The sequence below is a fragment of the Artemia franciscana genome, chromosome 15 (genome assembly GCF_032884065.1).
Source record: "Artemia franciscana chromosome 15, ASM3288406v1, whole genome shotgun sequence".
Taxonomy (NCBI): domain Eukaryota; kingdom Metazoa; phylum Arthropoda; class Branchiopoda; order Anostraca; family Artemiidae; genus Artemia; species Artemia franciscana.
In genome coordinates this window covers 4,745,148-4,765,354 of record NC_088877.1, presented here as the reverse complement: position 1 = coordinate 4,765,354, position 20,207 = coordinate 4,745,148, and the positions used below count along the sequence as shown (strand labels likewise).

The 20,207-nt window shown below is 36.7% G+C and overlaps 1 protein-coding gene across 2 annotated transcripts in view; it reads right to left on the bottom strand.

Annotated features, from left to right (window-relative positions):
* Positions 1-20,207, bottom strand: part of LOC136036729 (uncharacterized) — a 132,054-nt gene continuing 111,847 nt past the window's right edge. For both annotated transcript variants that reach the window (XR_010619777.1, XR_010619778.1), the window contains one exon: positions 1-268. The gene's annotated coding sequence lies outside the window, so the exon portion shown is untranslated. The remainder of the gene's footprint in view (positions 269-20,207) is intronic.

Here is a 20,207-nt window from a genome sequence, read left to right as displayed (position 1 = left end):
CTTTGTTAACCAACATTTATTCAATATTATGACAATAATTTAAGTTTTTTGTTTCAAACACTAAAACATACCAATAACAAACATCTTAGCACTCGAATATTTAAACACCTTTTCTTCCATTTTTCATTCATACAGTTTACTCATAACGTCTTTATTTTATTGTAAGAATCACAATGAGAAGAACGCAAGCCAGAACTACAAGAAATCCTGCAAGAATCCAAAATCCTATGTCTTTAATTGAGCTGACCTTTTTCGGTTTCAATTGGTCCTGGAAAAGAAGAAAATTCGGAAATTGCAAGTATTTTTATTTTGCATTTTTCTTTTAACTTGAAAGTGAAAATAATTCGAAAATATACATAGCGTATATTTAGTTCTGTTGTTAGAAAGAAGAAAAATTTCTGTATATTGACGACACGAGAAAAAAACAAGAAAAAAGTTCTTCAAGAAAAAAAAGAAAAAGAAAAAAGTTCTTCAAGAGAAAAGAAAAAGAAGAAAAAGGTTCTTCACAAGAAGAACTTGTAAAATTTGATCTTGTAGAGACGTCTAGAAGCAGATGATAGTACCTTCGCAGAAACACAACAAGATAGCAATAAAAGAAAACAGAAGAAGAAGATGATTAATAGGGGAAAGAATGGTAGAAAATAACTAATAACCAAGAAGGGTCGTATCCAGGATTTTATTCAGAGGGTGAAGGATAAAAAAAAAATCTTCCCATGGACTTAGTCTAACAGTCGACCATGGAGACAGTACTTTTGTACGAGTTGAAATAAAATTTTAGCAGGGGGTATCAGACCTGGTAATCCACTATCCCACTGGATACGACCCTGTCTCCAAAACATTTGAGATTTATCAAAGAGAACTATTTTGGATTTTCTTTGAAAACCATTTTTTGGGATGTCATAAATTTAACTAAAAATAGAAAAATAAATAAGAAATTACGAAATAGAAAGGATAATCAAAAATAGAAAAGTATCGAGGCTATTTGTTGTAGTGGGAGGGTATAGACCATTAGACTGAAATTTACATTTACATAGGATTATAATTTACAGATGACACATTTTTCTTAGAGATTAACAAAATGCATGACGTTTCCCATTAAAAAAAAAAAAGCTATTAGACTTTACACCCCGGAAACTTTATAGCTTCCCCCTCCTTTAAGACAATTGGTTGCACACACTTGCCAATTATTCTTTTGCCGACTATAATTTTACTAAGATGTGTCCAATAGCAAGTTTTGTACAACGATTAGTTTAAATTCTTCGTTTTGCACGGCGCTAGGTCTATTTTTGCATTATTCTTGTGTAAGAAGTACTTTTTTCCGTCATTTCTTGCATTTCCTATTGTTCCATTCCTGAATTTACTCACGCTCAAAAGTTATGATCCTTAAATCCTAAGTCTTAAGCTCTATTATTATAAAAGAACATCAAAGCCGCTTTCTCTTGGGGATCATTAGGAAGGATAAAGTTTTCCCTTGTTCTTCCCTCGCTATTAAATGAATGTTCACTATTTTTTAGGGCTGATTTGAGCGTGGCTTTATTAGCCAGCAATAGTTTCTAGCATGACAAGATTATTTCTAAATTATCTGTATTTACTTTTCAAAGGGAAAGTGCAATCCTATTAACAACAGATATTGTATTGAGACTTGGATTTAAAGGGATATGTTTTTGAATATAGGCGTATTTAGCTAAATGGGAGGTTAAAGTATTTTCTCATGCTGAGAAAAATTGAAACCTTAGTTTTATTCTGGTTATCTCGATTTTCTATCTGTATGAAATTAATGTATATTTTAGGAGATATTCACCTGTTTTATTAGTTTTCTCCAGTTTCAGGATGATTTTGAGCTTTTTATGTTGGAGATAAGGTGAACTGCTAACTTCTACCCAAGATATTAACTCCCATACACTTAACTTTCACTCGGTCTAATTTGGCTAGTCCCTCTTTTGTCAAAAAAGGGTATCTCATTTCTAAAATAGTTGGTGCAACAAGACGGTACTTGCTTACAAAATCACCTTTCAAACAATAGCTTAAACCTAGAAAAGAGGGAATTTCGGCTCATATTAACATAAAATTTAAAATATAGGCTTCTAAAGAATTGCTGCAAGCAGTGGTTCCAACAACTCGGATGTGTTAAGGGGACAAGGGGATAATTTTAGCTACATTGAACGTCAAAAAATATGTTTATGCTGATGGAAGAGGAAACTACGTTTTCTATTCCCAAGTATAGCAATTTTCTGGCATTTTAATTTCTAGAATAATTTGAACAATAAATTAATGAGTTGTTAGAACAGTGAATAAGAATAATTTTTAGGTTTTCTAGAATAACGCCTTAGAAAGCCCTTCTTATAAACTGTTCCGATTTTTTCTGGGCCCATGTTGTGATGTTGCCGGAAACCACCTACAGACGAACTCACAGAGGCAAGCGTGGAGGCAAAAGGAATAAGTGGCATTTTATCCCAGTTCATGTTTCAGATTTGTCGACCAGATTAAAGACAAAACAGAAAGTTAGAGTACGGTCACTTGTAAAAATAAACTCTCAGATGCACTATGAAATCCCACCGACTCTTAAGCCGTGTTATGCTGTTGTGACTGTTTCTGCTGATTCCAGTGAAATTCCTCCTGTTTCATGTACCGGAATCCTGTTTGCCAAATTGCAACTTCCCTGTGTTTACATAACCGACGCCCGCTCCTTGACTAAAAAGATGGACGAACTAGAAGTCTTCTTACGAGAATCCAGTGTACAAATAGCAATCGTGACTGAATTTTGGGGTATAATAAACGATACCAGATACATCAAAGGATAAACTTGTTTTTTTTAACACCCAACGCGATAGGGGCCTAAGCCACAGAGCCGATGGTGTTATACTGTATTTTCGTAACGACCACCCATCCTAACTGCTAAGTGCCCCCAGTAACTCTTACCATTAACTAGTCTTGGCTGAATGTAAGCCTTCCCAACTGCTGAAGAAGTTTTTGTACCTAATAGTGGCATCTGTCCATTATCCTGAAATTGCCAAAAACAGAAAGTAGCTTGTGATTTACTTACAATCCTGCCTTGATAAGTATAGACGTGCGTATGCGGCTCCTGCTTTTATTGTTGGAGGCAACTTCAACCAGACCAGCAAACAGTGGCTATCCAATGCGCTTGATCTGATATAAGAGGTGAACTTTCCCACCTATCAAAGTGGCAGTACCTTAAACCTGACATTTACCAATGTCTGTGAACTTTACTGTCTTCCCCTCTCAATGTGCCCATTGCAAACTGCCGATCATTTTTTAATCCTGTAACAAGCAAAGAACAACAAGCCGAAGCCGAAAAGAAACAAAGTGACAGTTAATCCCACTGAACCGGCACTCTATATGTACCTTTGGTCAGTGGATTGATAATTACTTATTCAAGAAATATGCTCAATCACTGACTTGAACCTTAAGGTTGAAACACAACTCCCTGCTGCTCAAAAGTTCCATGAATTTTTACCGACAAGAGCAGTGCCTGTTTTTGAATCCGTTAAGCCGTAGATCACGGGAGACCTGAAGTAATTGATCAAATTTAGATGCCAACTAGATGGTTAAGGGTGCATTTAAGCTGCGAAAAAGTTACAGAACCGCATTGTCAGTGTCAGTAGACATGCTAAAAGGAAGTGTGTTATTAAGAAAATTGCCCCCCACCCTACTTGATAGTGATTTGCGTCAGTGGCATTCGGCAGTCAAAGGGATGACCGGAAAATCTGTTAGTAGTGAGCTATGGATGCTGAAAACGGATGGGACTTTGATATCAGCACAAGAAGTCAATTCAACCAACATGGTTGTTTAAAAGGGTCTGGCACCACACTGTATTTAGCCAGGCTTTATCAGCTGATCGTGCAATGGCTCAAATCTGGACACACTTTTGTTGATTTGTTACTCGTTGACTACAGGAAAGAATTTAATTTTATTACGAATCTCGTGGCTGCTACGAATCTGAAAAGAATGGGCACACGTAAACACATCTTACAGCTAGTTATTGATTTACAGCTAGTTATTGATTTCCTATGTTCCTGGTACCAGCGAGTTTACGCCCTCTTTCCCGCAGATCTTGACTCTGACTGGGAAGAGATTACATATGGAGCCCCTCAAGGCACTAAATTGGCCGCTCTACTTTTCCCTGTGGTAATTACTTATGTTATAAACAAAATAGATGACCAGTTTAAATACATGTAGACGATCTATCTGAACTTCTTAAGTTCACAGTTGATGCAACCCGAGCAATGCCCAAATTCAGCCCTGATCTTTTAACAGAATTCAAAGAAGAATTTAGTACAAATAGTTGCAGATCAACGAAAGCAAAACCAAAATCGTAAGATTTAATCTACTGAAAAGAGATCTTCTTTATTAGCTCCCTGGTTTCCGCTTGTATCGTCAGCTACAGTCCTGTGAGTAAACTTAGCGCCGATTGCTCATTTTAGTAATCATGTTCAAGGGCTAGTCTAGAAAGGCAACTGTGCACTGCGCTCTTTGATAAAAATGCACCGATTGGGTTTCCCAGTAAATCACCTGAAAACGGGATATCTGACATGCATACGTCCCATATTAGAATATGCATGTCCCGTTCGGGGGCCTCAGACTCATTATATTGAATATCTAAGTGATGATGTGGAAGGATTAAAAAAAAGAGCAGTTACACTCATCCTTGGAGAAAACTTTGTAGATTATAAGTCTGCTCTTGAGTTTTTAAAGGTTGGAACTGTTAAAGGTTGCAGGTTTCAGTTGATAATGCGTTTCGGGCAATTTCTCCCCGCTAACCCCAAGCACCGACATACTCTGCCCTAAGCTGCCAACTCAGTAGTTAATACCAGAAAGAAGAACAAATTAGTGACAGTCCCTTGCAGAACTAATCGATTTAACAATTCATTTTTAACAATCATAAATAAATGATTTCTGATTTTCTTATTTCTATACCACGTGCACTGGTAGAATGTTTTGCGTTGAAAGTAGGCATTTCTTGCAACAAGGTGATTGGATGGTCTTGTACTAAAACAATCCCCAGCAAAATTGTCCCCTCACAAAATGTGTATGTGCAATTTACCTGTGTATTCCGAATAAATGGCTTATTACGCTGTTAAACTTAATTTCTGATTCTAATGTTAAGAAAAATCTTAAAATGACCCTTTTATGGTTTATTTTCTCCCTATAAATACATCAAAAGGTCCTAGTATCAATTCTAAAATTGAATGTATAGCGGTATGAAATTCCAAGTTTCTTATCATCTTTTGATTGGGGAAATCTGATTTAGTGCTTCCCTCCACGAAAAAAAAATGCGCTTGCCGGTTGTAATAAGAAATTATACTGCAGGACAAATATGAGTAAAGAAAACTTACTTATTTAATTTACTTATGGCTCTTGCCACAAGATATGTAATTGTGGAGAGCACAACAACTCTGCTCCTCCAGGTGGACCAATCTGCGCATATGAGGGGGGTCTCAACAACAGCAATGCCGGCTATACTGTGGAACTCCTGAAGGCTTTCTTTCCATCCATCTGGTATAAGGTCTGCCCTTCGAGTGGAACCCACCATGAAATGTGGAGTTCAAATCGTATAAGATTCTAGCAGGGGCTGTCGGTGGTATCCAAAGGAGATGCCCAATCCATATGAGTATTCACTGGCAATTTGTGTTGAAATTTGAACTAAGTGATAGACTTGGAAAAACCAAACTTCTACCCAGTAATATTGCACTATCGTTTCTCGCATGTACCCAAAGTGAGATACCTTCCAAAGAGTTTTACAATGATCTTGACAGATAATTTCTGGCTTAAAAATTCAGGCATTCAAATTTCAAGGGGTTAAGGGGTTTGTACAGATAAACACTGAAGGAAGAAAATGCATTCCTTTGTATACCTTGGGATGATAGTTCTGATATTTATGTTCTTTTTCTGCACAACGGAGAGCCACTGTATCAATAATTTTGCATCTAATACACAAAAAGGAAGATTAAAAGAATATTGAGCTGCAATAGAGGCTAAGAGGCAAAAAAATTAAAAAAGACCAAAATAAAAAGGAGACAAAGGTTCCCAGTGTAGATATGCAGAAGGTGCTTTTTTGCCAATTATTAAAAGCAGAAATAGGACATCTTTTATTGAGCCTTCTTATTTTTAATGAAGCTTCGGCCCCGTTTGAAGTCACGAGGCAGAATTAAAATTTGTGTGTCTTGCGGAGGGAAGCTTCTCAAGAACATGATGCATCGGGAATTGGTAGCATCTCTTATTACAAGATTGTCTGCAGGAACCGTGACGTGAAGAGATTGATATACTTTTCAAATATTTTTTTTTTTTTTACATGAAACTTAAACTGACGCCCTTCCAAAAAAAAAAAAAACTAGAAAAGTTGACTCCTTTACCAGTGACGGGATTGATAAATTGAATTTGTACAGGACTCTTTACGTAAAATAGCTAACAAAATAAAATTCTTAAGCTTATGGACCCCTAAGGGTCCTTGGAATCCAAAAAAAATATTCATTTAGACAAAGCAGCAATTTTTAAGCAGTAATTCATACAAGTTGTCACTTGAAATGAAATTTGAGATTACTTACTTCTTCCCTAAAGTCTTCAGCGTCTGGCAGAGGACGGACATAAACGTCCTCGTAATCATTGGCCAAGGTGTACTGCGCTTTTTGTCCCTTCCTACCCTTGGCCAAGCTATCATATTGCGATTCGTATTTAAGCATTTCTACAAATTGACTAACTTGTATTAAATAAAGGACAACATTATTCTAATCTTTTGCGGTTTCGGTTCCGACATGAAGTATCTAGGCAATTTTTTTTTTCATTTAACTTAACAGGAAAATTTTTTCCTGTGTTTTTACACAGGTTTGTGTTTTTACACAAATGTGTGTTAATGTGTTTTTACAGATTAAAAAATCTGTAAAAACGCATCTAGTGCATAATTATCCGAGTAAATCTTTAGCAGACAATATTTTTAGCTGATTAACTATCAACTAAGTTTTAGCTGAGCTACTTGATAAAACAACCTGGCTAAATACTATGAATTTTAACCACAAATTGTAGTTTACAGCATAGGAAAAAACGGATGGTAAAGTAGAAAGAAAGGAAGAATTATTAAAATATCCATCACAAGGGCGTCATCCTTTTGCGATATACTACACAATATAAAAAATGGACATTTTTTATGTCACCAGATACATTTTACCTGATATTATATATGTCTGGTGAAATACTTTAGATAACTAATTGGGCTTGTCGGATAAGATTACAAACCTTTTCTGTTTATTTTTGCTTACTTATTTAGTCTTTTCTTTGTCTTTTTTTAAATGTGGTGACTTCTCATCGCCACACATACAAAAATTTAAATTTACTATCATGGCGGCTAATTATTCAATATGATTCAGGCACGGAGGGGGAATTTTCCCAGGGCATGGGCATTTTAGTTGAATGGATCCATTCGACAAGGCCAAAAGGCCATGCTGTTGCTGTAGCAAATCAAGGACCATTTACGATCTTGTCCTACCAAAGGGTTCTTGTGGCAATGAATGTATGATGAGTTGATATCACCTTTTAATAGCCTTCTTCCCCCACTAACATTAAGGGCTAATGACTGAACAATATATGGCTAAGTCTAATGTAGTAAATAAAGCAGATTGTAGTAAAATCATAGGTAGCACAACAGCGTTATTTAAGTAAAGAGCGGTGTGGACACAATGTATTCTTTCCTTTTTTTTTACTAAGGCACTTCGTACAGAGGGAGCTGTAGCTTTTTAAGAGTCCAAAGTAATTGGTGGGCAACCAGTTCCTCTCCCATGCCTTTTTATTCCCCTAACAGGTCCAATCGAAACTTTAGTTACGCAATTCACCCATTAAATACAATAATAATCCATTTTTGAACCGTCTTAGCTGAGTGGTTAGCACACTTGACTTGAAACCCTGAGAACAGGGGGTTCAATTGAGGGTGTCGTTGGCTATTTGGTTTTAACGGAGTCAATGGTGTGAATCTCTAAGCTCAGCTAGAGTCAGCTCAGCTCTAAATGGGTACATGGAGAACTCTGGGGGGAGGACACCGGAAGCGTCAGATGATAAGCCCCTAAGCCACTATTGTGCTCCCGGCCCATGGCGGTGAATCAGGAGATCATTACATGCACAGCACACACCATTGGTCAGCATGTGGAACAGTTTTTAACAAAGCTTATTTTTGGCCCACTAGCATGGTATGAAGTGAAGTAACAAAAACAAAAAAAAATGCACAAAAGAAACTTCCTGTGGCAATCTATATATAAAAATAAGTTGTTTGTGTGTTGTGTGTTGACTGTCGTCACAAATGACGACCAGGACACTGGGACATTATATATATATATATATATATATACTAGCTGTTGGGGTGGCGCTTCGAGCCACCCCAACACCTAGTTCGTAGGGGCGCTTCGCGCCCCCCCAAGCCCCCCCGTGCGCGTAAGTCGTTACGCGCCATATTAGTTACGCGCCATTGTAGTTGTGTGCCTATGTCCCACCTGTGAATATAGATATATATATATATATATATATATATATATATATATATATATATATATATATATATATATATATATATATATATATATATATATATATATATATATATATATATATATATATATATATATATATATATATATATATATATATATGTGTTTTTAACTACGTAAAACTTGCGAATATACAACATTTTTTGCTGTCCCATTGTCTGTGCATATAAATAGAATGTCAGGTTTAACGACTCTTGAACATGCAACATATAATGGTCCATGGGAAAACAATCCGTATTCAGATCTATACCTCATGATTCTAATGATTGCCCTTGAGCTTTGTTGATGGTGATGCTAAGACGATTCCCTGTGTCGCCATCGTCATTTATATATCCCCCTGAGCCCCCCGGCGTCCCTGTTGTAGTTATGTCCTCCTAATCATTAGCACGTGAACGCTCACATAGTTTTACAAAAGGGATGATAAAAGGCTGAAAACATTCTAAAGAAGGAGTTTGACCCTCATGAAAATTATATAATTAAATTCAAAATCCACGAGAACCCTATTCCACAAGAACTTTACGAGAAAAACAGCAATTTGGCTCAATACAGGGCCGAAATGCTATTGAGAAAATGTCCTGAAAATAATTGAAAGGGTGTTTCTAAAGCATTCCAGTGTCGGAGGCTGAACTGGTGCGTAATAGAAAAACGTCCTAAAAAATATGTTCAGTCGTTAAAGAATGTAGTTTTATTGTAGACCGTTTATCTAACAGCAACAACGGTTAAAAATTATCACATAGGATAAGATTTATTACTGAAAAAAGGCTATCACAAGATCAAATGGGCCAAATTCGCACCTTAACGTCAATAAAACAAAGAAAAACCGAAAACATACAACAACGAAAAAATTATAAAAGGGTCAACGTCAAATGAACAGAAATGTCAAAAAATTGAAACTCAAAAATTAAAAGGTCAATGCCGAATCAGTATAATGTCAAAACGAAGAAAAAATCGTAAAGTTAAAAGGGAACAAAATAATTAAAACAAAAACAATTTAGTTATGCGACCAAAACATAGTAAGGTCGAAACTTACAACAATAATAAAAGATGAAAAGGGAAATAAGGGGGAGTGAGGAGATTCACTGATTGAATATGTCAACTATATAAGGGATGAAATTTTCTCTATGTCTTTTAGTGGAAACTTATATTAGGGTAAGGAGGGGATTTTTGTTGCAGCAGAACGCGGGAGGTGAGGTTGAAGGGGTGAATATTGACTAAAGGAAAAGGGTAGTTGTCCGAGGGTTGTGAAGAGCATTATTAACGAAACGCAAGGAAACTTTTGTTTCTGCCTCTATTCTGTCAAACAATTCAATGAAGAAGCCAGGATGCTAAACAGGACAGGCGTACTCGAGGGCTGGGCGTACAAATGAGAGAAAAATCCTCAAACCTTGTGATTTGGGACATTTGAATTATTTAAGGAGTTTAAGGATGTAAAATGCGGCATTTACACGTTTGAAATTAAAATCAATATGACAATCCCATTTTAAGTTACTTGAAATGGTAATACCCAGTAATTTTATAATGATGACATACAATTCAAGGGGGATTGAGCAGGAGAAAGAAGGAGGAGTCATGTGTTCTATTAGAAAATAAAGACGCAATTATTCTAATTAAATAGGCGTCAACTTGAACGTCAATGGATAGTTGTTCCACAAGTGTATTGGGGTTCATTAAAGCAAAAGCTTTTTGTAAGTCCACTGCGATAACATTGAGGCAGGTTCTCGGTTTTTCAAGTGTGTTACATATTGTGTCCATAAAGTGAACAAGATAGTGGGTGGTAAATGTAGAGTGTAAGTTTCCAAATTGTCTTCAGTCAACATGTGGGATTATCTTAACGCTCAACCATTCAGCTAAAAATCTTTCATATAACTTGAAAAGAACTGGAGTAAGAGTAATGGGCCGTACACCATCATAATCTTACTTTTTACCTTTCTTTTTTACAGGAGTAATAAAACCTAATTTCCAACAATTTGAGAACTTACCAGGAGAGGTGATTTCATTTAAAAGTAAGGACAAAGGTTCTGAAAGATCGTCAGCGAAGGCTTTAATTAGTACAATCGTGATGTCTAGCGGACTAGTACTGTACTTTTTAAGAGAATCCATATATAGAAGCCTTCTGCGTGCCGAGTGCCGGGCTCTACAGCAAAGCCGCCGGCCTCCCAGTACTATATATATATTGTTTTCATGCGTGATTGTACTGGCAGAAGCTCGTTCCACGGAATTTGTTTTTCTGAACTTTTTTGAATAGCTTAGTAATGATGGAATACAGCTGTAATTTTTTCGCAACAGGTACTGTTGGTAAACCGAAAGGTCTTTTGTGGATTGCGTGCCCCTCTACAGATTCAGCCACATATTAATAAGAATAGAGTAAAATAATTTATCCTTCATCTAATACGTGTTCTTTAAAATTGTGTAGGGAATAACGTTGCTTTCCCAAGATTTGTCATTTTTCAGCTTGACAAAATTCCCATCATTCCGAGGGAAGTCATAGCTACCCTTATAAGAGAAGTTAACAAAACTATTCAGGTCTTTCGATAATTTTGTTGATTTTGAGCGTTCTCATGCACAGCCTTCGCAAGGGCTAGAAAACCCTATTGTTTGTAAAAGGTACCTTGACCACATCTACGGCAGGACCTTGCTGTCTATTCTAGAATTAAAACCATCAAAGAATATATAACAAGTAGGACTCGGTGATAGTAAGTAGTCCCTCTCAACTTGGCATCGGCAATCTGTCCCGGATGATATTTCTCTGGACAAGTTGTCCTCCGTGATCAAGACGTGTAATAACTTTTACAGTTATAAATTTTTTTTTTGCTACTACCTCACTACTACTACCTTACTAGTAACTCATGTTCTTATTATATGTTACCGTGAAAGACAGAAATTGGAGAATGTCGACGTTCATCGCTTTATGTTCGACATTTTTTTTTTTTCTGCTTAGATTTAGTCAGCTCTGCAAGTCAGCTTTGTCAGTTTTATTGAAGGTTAGATGGTGACAGTTTAAATTAGGTTATTAACCCATTTCTGATATTTATAACCTAATTTAACCTAACCCAACTTTAACTTTACCATTAAACCTTGCATAAGACTGACAAAACTGAATGGCGAAGCTGAATGAATCCAAACAGAGATTAAATGAAAAAACATTTTTTTTAACTGCAAGTAAGGAGCGACATTAAAAATTAAAACGAACAGAAATTATTCCGTTTATGAAAGGGATTGTCCCCTCCTCAACGCCTCCCTCTTTACGCTAAAGTTTTTTATTTTTCTAAAAGTAGGGTTGTGAGAAAGAGTCAAACTTTAGCATAAAGAGCAATGCATTGAGGATGGGACAACCCCTTTCATAAACGGAGTAGTTTCTGTTCGTTTTTAGTTTTAATGTTGCTCCTTACTTACATTTAAAAAACTTGTTTTTTTTCATTTGATTTCAGATAGGAATGGCTATTAGGCGCCTTTTTCTCCCAAATAGTTTTTCCGTGTTTTTTAAGTAAAAAATGAAAAGTAAGGACAATAACAAAAAGCAAAAGGTAAGAACAGTAAAATGCCCAGGTCTCATTCAACTCTTTTCATAGCAAAATAATATTGTAATTTCAGTGGTGAATATACGCATAAGATTACAAGTTTTGACTCAAATAAATATGACTCAAAAAATTCTAAGGCCCGTGTTCAGAGACAGGGTCGGGTCCAGGATTTTTTTTACGGGTTAGTTGACAAATGTTTTTTTTTTTCCAAGGAGTTAAAAAAAAGTTTAAACGCATTGAAATTTCTTTCTATTCATTTTTGTTACGTTTTGACGAGTAGTCAGGTCAAATTTCTGATTTGGGGAAAAATTGGGAGAGGGATCAGACTAAATTCCCCCCTTTCCTGGATATGGCCTTGTTCAGAGATTGCCTGATTACTCAAGAAACAGCAATAGATAGCCTCGGATTGACTTCTTCTTTGATGATGACTAACGCACGCCCCCGGACAGGATTCTTGAAAACGACCGAGTGTTTTCGTATTGGATACTGGAATGTTAGAACAGTTAATCAAGAAACACAGCCAGGAAAACTCAACAGTGTTATGAGGACCCTTGATAAGTTCCGTATTGACCTTGCTGGACTCTCTGAGACCAGACTTACCGGTTTTGGTACTTTGAATAGTGAAACATACCATATTTTGTATTCTGGACTTGAAACTAGAAAAGAGGCAGGTGTTGGAATGGCATTAAGTAGTCGGGCCAAAAAATGCCTAGTGGACTGGGAACCTATTAACGAGCGAATCCTTCGTGCTCACTTTGCCACTTCTCAGGCCAAATTGACAGTTATTGTTGTGTATGCCCCAACCAATGATACCGTTGATCAGACCAAGGATGATTTTTATCGCGTGTTGTCAAATGTTGTTGCTAAAGCGCATCGGCATGATATTGTGACTTTGTGTGGGGACTTTAACGCTAAAGTTGGAAGTGATGCCTCATATGCCCCAGCTATCCTTGGTAGGCATGGACTGGGGGAAATCAATGATAATGGCGTACGTTGAATTGACTTTTGTGCGACTCATGAACTTATCGTCGGCGCATCATGGTTCCCTCATAAACAAATACATAAATATACTTGGAACTCGCCTGATGGTGTGACAAGAAATGAAATAGACCATATTTTAATTGCCAAGCAAAGGCGACGTTGTTTAGAGGATGTTAGGACCTTTCGAGGTGCCGACTCCTATTCCGACCATCAACTTGTTGTTGCTAAGTTTAAGCTGAAACTGAAAACTGTCATAAAGCCCCAGCGGTCAGTAAAAAGGTTTAATGTAAGAAAGCTGCAGGACCCTTATGTATTACAAAAGTATACATCTACTTTGTCAAATAAATTTTCCATGCTAAGGGACGAGTTGTCAATTGATAATCAATGGGAAAAGATCGTCGAGTCCCTGAAAGAAGTGGCACAAGAAGTTGTGGGATATAGCAGGAAGAAGAAAGAGCAGCGGATATCTGAAAGTACCTGGGATATCATTGATCAAAGGGCAGAAGCCAAAATTCTCGTAGATAGACATGAGCATAATAGGACATGCACTAGAGAATATCTTGATGATTTAAAAGCGCAGTATAAGCGTCTCAATAAACAAGTCAAAACACGGACAAGGAATGATAAGAGGGGGTTCCTCGAAACTATGGCTGATCAGGCTGAAGTAGCCGCCAGGCGAGGAGATAGTCGTACTGTGTACGCTATAACGAAGGAGCTTGCGGGTATTTCGAAGGCTTCTTCAACCCAAGTTGAAAACAAAGAAGGCATCTTATTAACCCAGACGGATGACATAAACCGACATTGGATGGAACATTTCACCGAGGTATTAAATCAGGTGCCTCCCACGACTTTTTTAAATATCCCTGAAGAAACACTGTTTGATCTAGGAATATATTCCGGACCTCTCTTGCTGAGTGAAGTAAAAGATGCTCTAATGACTTTGAAAAACGGAAAGGCAGCTGGTAACGATGGCATACCCCCAGAACTGTTGAAATGTGGTAGAAGCGCCCTAGCAGTGCCCATGTTTGAACTTTTGTCACGTATTTGGGAAGATGAAAAAGTCCCGAGTGAATGGTCAAAGGCAGTAATTATAAAACTCTTCAAAAAAAGACAAAAGACTAAATGAGACAATTGGAGAGGCATCGCTTTACAATCATTAGGCAGCAAGGTTTTGTGCCAAATTATTCTCAGTAGAATTCAAAGTAAAGGAGAAAGTTCTGAGAGATGAACAAAATTGATTCCGCCAAAACAGATCGTGTTGTGACCTAATATTTAGCCTGAGAATCCTGCTCGAAGAATCTAACGAATGGCAGGTTCAATTACTCGTAGTGTTTATTGACTTTCTCAAGGCCTTCGACTCGATACACCGCGAGACCATGTGGAAAATCTTAATACATTACGGGATCCCGATTAAAATTGTAAATATAATTAAAGCGCTTTACCTCGATATTAAGTGTGCAGTACAAACCGAGAGTGGCCTAACGGACTGGTTTACCGTTCAGTCGGGTGTAAGGCAGGGCTGCATTCTATCGCCACTGTTATTTGCCATAGTCATAGATTTTGTACTTCGTGGATGTAGCTTCAGTGGGGGTCTACAATTAAACCCACTAAGAACCCTTCATGATGGTGTTTTTTCGGACGATATTGCACTCTTCGCTCACGAATCAGAAGATATACAACACAATATAAATGAACTTGAGCGTGTGGCAAATGCTGTTGGACTCTCCATAAACGCTAACAAGACTAAATCAGTGTCAAATGCAGTCATTCCTGACTTAGCTGAGGGACGTTTGGTCAACAATGAGGAAATTGAAGTAGTGAGAGAGTTCAAATATCTAGGCAGCATTCTTACGCAAGATGCCAATCCTGAAAGAGAAATTTTGTGCCGAATAGCATTGGCTGGTTCTGCCTTCAATTGTCTCAGAAATGTTTGGAGAAATAGTAAATATTTCCAGAAGCTAAAACTCAGAATTTATAATAGCAATGTCCTCTCTGTCCTTACATATGGTTGTGAAACTTGGAGTATCACTGCGCAACTAGGAAAACGACTATGGGCATTCGATAATAACTGCCTAAGATATATTTTTAATATACATTGGACTGAGAGAATAAGAAATGATGAGATTTATACCATGACAAATCATACCCCCATCCTTGATACCATTAGAAAGCGACGATGGATGTATTGGGGGCACATGGTGCGAATGGGTGATGGAAGGCTACCTCATGACATATGCTGTTGGATACCCCCTGGCCTCCGCAAGTCAGGGAGACCCAAAATGACAGTTGGCAGGATGTTAGAGAAGGAGGCGAAGCTGGCGAGGTCTTCGATGGAGGAGCTTTGGTCGAAGGCTCAGGACAGGTCGTCGTGGCGAACCACTGTTGCTGCCTTATGCACCCTCAGGCGTGGGAGGACCTAAGTCTAAGTCTAAGTCTAAGTCAGAGATATCTAGAAGAAAATATCTTCTTAAATGTTGTTTTAGACAAAACAGAAATGCACGTTTAGAGTCAGCATCAAAAATGTCAAAAGTTGATATTTACAAAAATGAAACCTGTCAATTATTTGTCAAAAATGGAGCAAAGTTGTAAATATAAAGTTAAAATTCTAGCAAAAAAAAGCATTGAACTATAGACTTGTCGGTTTGAAGCCCAAATCAAAATTTAATAACACTTGTCTTATACTGGCCCTATATAAAGGGATACTAAAACCCCTGTCGGGCGCTTAAACTAAGGGAGGAGGTAGTGAGGTCCTCTGCTTCAGGCAATGAGACTTAATAATAAACTTACATAAAACAAATCGAGTCATATTTATTTTATTTGTAGTCTAATGAATAAGAAAATTAAATTATATACGCAATTTTTGTTCCTAAATAGAAGTTTCAATCAACTCTAAAGCTCCATTCATTGCCGATTACTGTAGTAAATCAAGAAAAATAAAGGACTCTGCTATGCAACACCAAGTATTGTTGTATTCAACCGTTTCTTAAGGGTAGCTAAAAATGTTAATAATCAGAGTTACTTAGACATTTTTGATTCTTTGTGTTTTGTCAGCCTACAAAATTTTAGAAGTTTTTAATTGTTTTAAAAAGTAGAATTGTGGCAAAGAGTCAAACCTTAGCGTAAAGAGCGAGGGATTGTAGAGGGGACAACCCATTTCATATACGGAGTAATTTCTGTTCGTTTTAAGTTTTAATATCGCTCCTTACTTTCAGTTAAAAAACTAGTTTTTTTTATTTAATTTCTGAACGTTTTTGAATTAATGCATGTTTGATTTTGGCTCTTCGCACATAAATTATTAAAATGAAATTTGCATATTAATTCTTTTTTGGCTAAATGGCTTTCTCTTAGTTTTGATCAGACGATTATGAGAAATAAAGGGTGGGGAAGGAGGCCTAGTTGCCCTCCAATTTATCGGTTACTTAAAAAGGCAACTATAACTTCTAATTTTTAACGAACGATTTTATTAGTAAAAAATATACGGAACTTAAGAATTAACTTACGTAACAAACTTTTATATTCTTATATTTTTATTATGTATATGAGGGGGGTTTTCCCCTCGTTAATACCTCGCTCTTCACACTAAATCCTAAGTTTTGTCCCAATTCTTTAAGAATGTCCCCTGAATCAGAAAGGCCGTAGAATAAATAGTTGAAATTACTAAAAGTACTTTAGCATAAAGAGCGAGGTATTTATCCCCTCATAAATACCTCGCTCTTTATGGTAAAGTATTTTTAGAACCCCTCATATGCTTAATTATCTCTGCTCGTTTTAAGTTTTAATGCTGCTCCTTACTTTAATTAAAAAAACATTTTCATGTTTATTCTTTTCATTGTTTTTTTTTATAGTAATGCTAGAAAATCCTGCGCCCTTTTCATTGAATTTCTCTTCCCCCATGTCGTATTCCTCCAAAGAAAGATCCTCCCACATAGCCCCCTCCCATCAACCCCGCCCCCCGAACCAAAAAAATCACCCTGAAAACGTCTGTACACTTCCCAATAACCATTACTGTATGAATGAATAAATGAATGAATGACTGTATTTAAAGCCATTTTTCAGGCCGTATACATACATATATAACAACAAACAAACTAAATTATGTAACAATCGACTTTCGAATAACAAGACCCTTCCGGACAAAATTTGCCACTGCTACTATATTTATTTTCGAAGTCGACTTCAAAGTTCCAAGAAGGGGCTCACGACCATCCACCCCAAGAAAGCTCCCTCTTAGCTCATTTAACCCCTGACACCTGAAAAGAAAATGGTCTAGCCCATCAAGATCACCGCAAATTGGGCAAGTATACCGCATTTCCGGGTGACACCTATTTTTCCAAATACTGTGAAGAGGGAGTATGTAAACACTGGTCAAAGTTTGTAACTTGCAGCCCTCCCCCAGGGACTGTGGGGGAGCAAGTAATCCCCAAAGACATAGTTATTATGATTTTCAACTATGCGGAACAAAATGGCTATATCAAAATTTTGTTCCGTTTGGAAAAAGAAGAGCGTGGGAGGGGGCCTAGGTGCCCTCCAATTTTTTGGTCACTTAAAAAGGGCACTAGAAATTTTCATTTCCGTTAGAATGAGCCCTCTCGCAACATTCTAAGACCACTCGGTCGCTACGATGACTCCTGGGGAAAAGAAAAAAAAAAAAACAAATAAACACGCACCCGTGATCTGTCTTCTGGCAAAAAATACGAAATTCCACATTTTTGTAGATAAGAACTTGAAACTTCTACAATAGGGTTCTCTGATACGCTGAATCTGATGGTGTTATTGGCGTTAAGATTCTATGACTTTTAGGGGGTGTTTCCCCTATTTTCCAAAATAGGGTAAATTTTATCAGGCTCGTAACTTTTGATGACAAAGACTAAATTTGATGAAACTTATATATTTAAAATCAACATGAAAATTCGATTCTTTTGATGTATCTCTTATCATCAAAATTCTGATTTTTAGAGTTTCGTTTACTATTGAGCCGGGTCGCTCCTTAATACAGTTTGTTACCGGGAACTGTTTTAAAAAAAAGTTTAGGATACTCACTGGTGTGTGTCGATATTTACCAGATTTTGGTCTCTTAATGTAACAATCATATTAATTTGGATAAGATAACTGCTATCAGCAATTATCGTTTCGCCGCTGCTGATAATCCTCACCTGGATATCATTAGACTGGAAATTCTCATTAAAATCTTAAGCAGCTTTGCTGTTTGTTATGTGGATTTTTCTTTGGAAAGTTAGGTTTACATCCCATCACCTCAAGCAAAGCTTAAGCCTTCTAGTAGATGGATAGCTTGGCTCAGATAGGTTTCTCATGTCTTTCTAGGCTACTTAGATATTTAAGAGTTTCTATTTTACTATGATACTATTTGCCCTCTGTTCTTGCGTACAGAAATGGTTGGAAATTCGAATTCTTGTTGTTAATACTATTTTGCGGTATATCCGGTTAAAGGAAGGTAAAAAGAGTGCAGTCTGTCAAATGACAAATTCCTACAACATATTCTTTTAATATGAACGTCTTATATCCCATCTACATTTTGCTTCCTATTGAGAGAAAAATATTTTTAAATGAAAAAAAATGATAATGGTCTTTTGCAGTTGAACAAATATTTTTCTAGAAACTTTTTATTTTTGGAGATGTGATTTAGTACCGTCCCAAATGGCTTTTCTTGGAAATATTTTATTAGCTGGCAATCACAGCTGCTTTTGTATACTCTGTTTGCTGTCAAGAAAAGTATGATTTCTTTTCATACTGCTTAATTCTTTTGTGAAAAGCTTCTTTTAAAATGTTAAATTGAATCTATTACATTCCAAATAGTGTCAGCTACTGGAAAATTGAACAATATTGGAAACAAACTTATCCTTTCTAATAGCAGTCTGTTTAGGCGAATTCATTCCCAAAGTGAAAAAAAAAAATCTTTACAGACAATTACTTTTAGAAATACATTCAGAATAGCTAACTATTGAATTTAAACAGTCAATTTAGAAGTTTTTTTTTTTAATCGCTGAAATTATATTCAGACAGTTCGTGGCTATGAACTGCAGGTCAAGAGCAACCTGTATAGCCATCATTCTAAACAACTTAAGTTTGGAAACAAATGTTGTGGAGCTTATGTAATGAAGTAAGGAAAGCTTACCAAGTTCAAGCTACCATTCAAAAGTTTCTGCAGAAGTAAATTCAAATTATTTTTAGAAAAAAGGGAAACATCTTCCTGATCCAATCGTATTGAAAATTGAACCTTCAAATTGTCAACACATACTCTATGTCCTAGTATATACGCCCTAGCATCTCCTATTTCCCTCCAAAGCTATAATTTCAACGCTGCTCGAACAAATTCAATGGTCGTAAAATGTAGGAAGAAGGCTCTTACGGACAATAATTTTAAGATATAGTACCCTTTTTAGATTTGAAAGCTGGTGGTAGGAGGGGGTATCTGAAGTTCTTGTTCAAGTTCAAGTTCACAAATTATTTATTAAACAAAATTACTATAAATCACACACTACCTTCGACTGCAGGAAATCCCAAATGGCATTCAAAGTGATTTCTTACTTCAAATCAACTTCATCTATACTACTTTTTAAAAAAAAAGAGAAAAAGAACACAGAGAGGGAAAAAAACATACTGTCGTCTCACAACTTCCAATCACTATAACAAATACTTTTTTTTCAAGGCTGGTCTGTGAAGAAGTGCAGTAGTCAAGTCTTTTTTTCTGTCATGATGCCTTGAATTGTGGTAGACTTACCCCACTTTGAATCCCCCCAGGAATTGAATTCGAAACAGTGGGACCCATATGCTTTATTGTAAAACCTGAACGTGTAGTATTTTGCTCTTGGCTTGCCAACACTTCTGCAGTTCTTGTATCATACTCGTGATAAAAAGCATTCCTTTTAAATAAGTCAGAAAACACCTTTGGGCCAATATTGTTCAAACACTGATATACGAACGTTCCAATCTGGTAATCTCTAATTTGTCCTACGCTTAAAATACCAAACTTTTGAAAAATAGATTCAGTACTAACAAAGCCTCTTTCATACTTACCTATAGCTCGTAAAGCCTTGTTTTGTTGTATCTGTACTTTTTTGAAATCAAACAGTTCGTGGTAACGAACTGTAGTAAGGAGCGACCCGGCTCAATAGTAAACGAAACTCTAAAAAACGGAATTTTG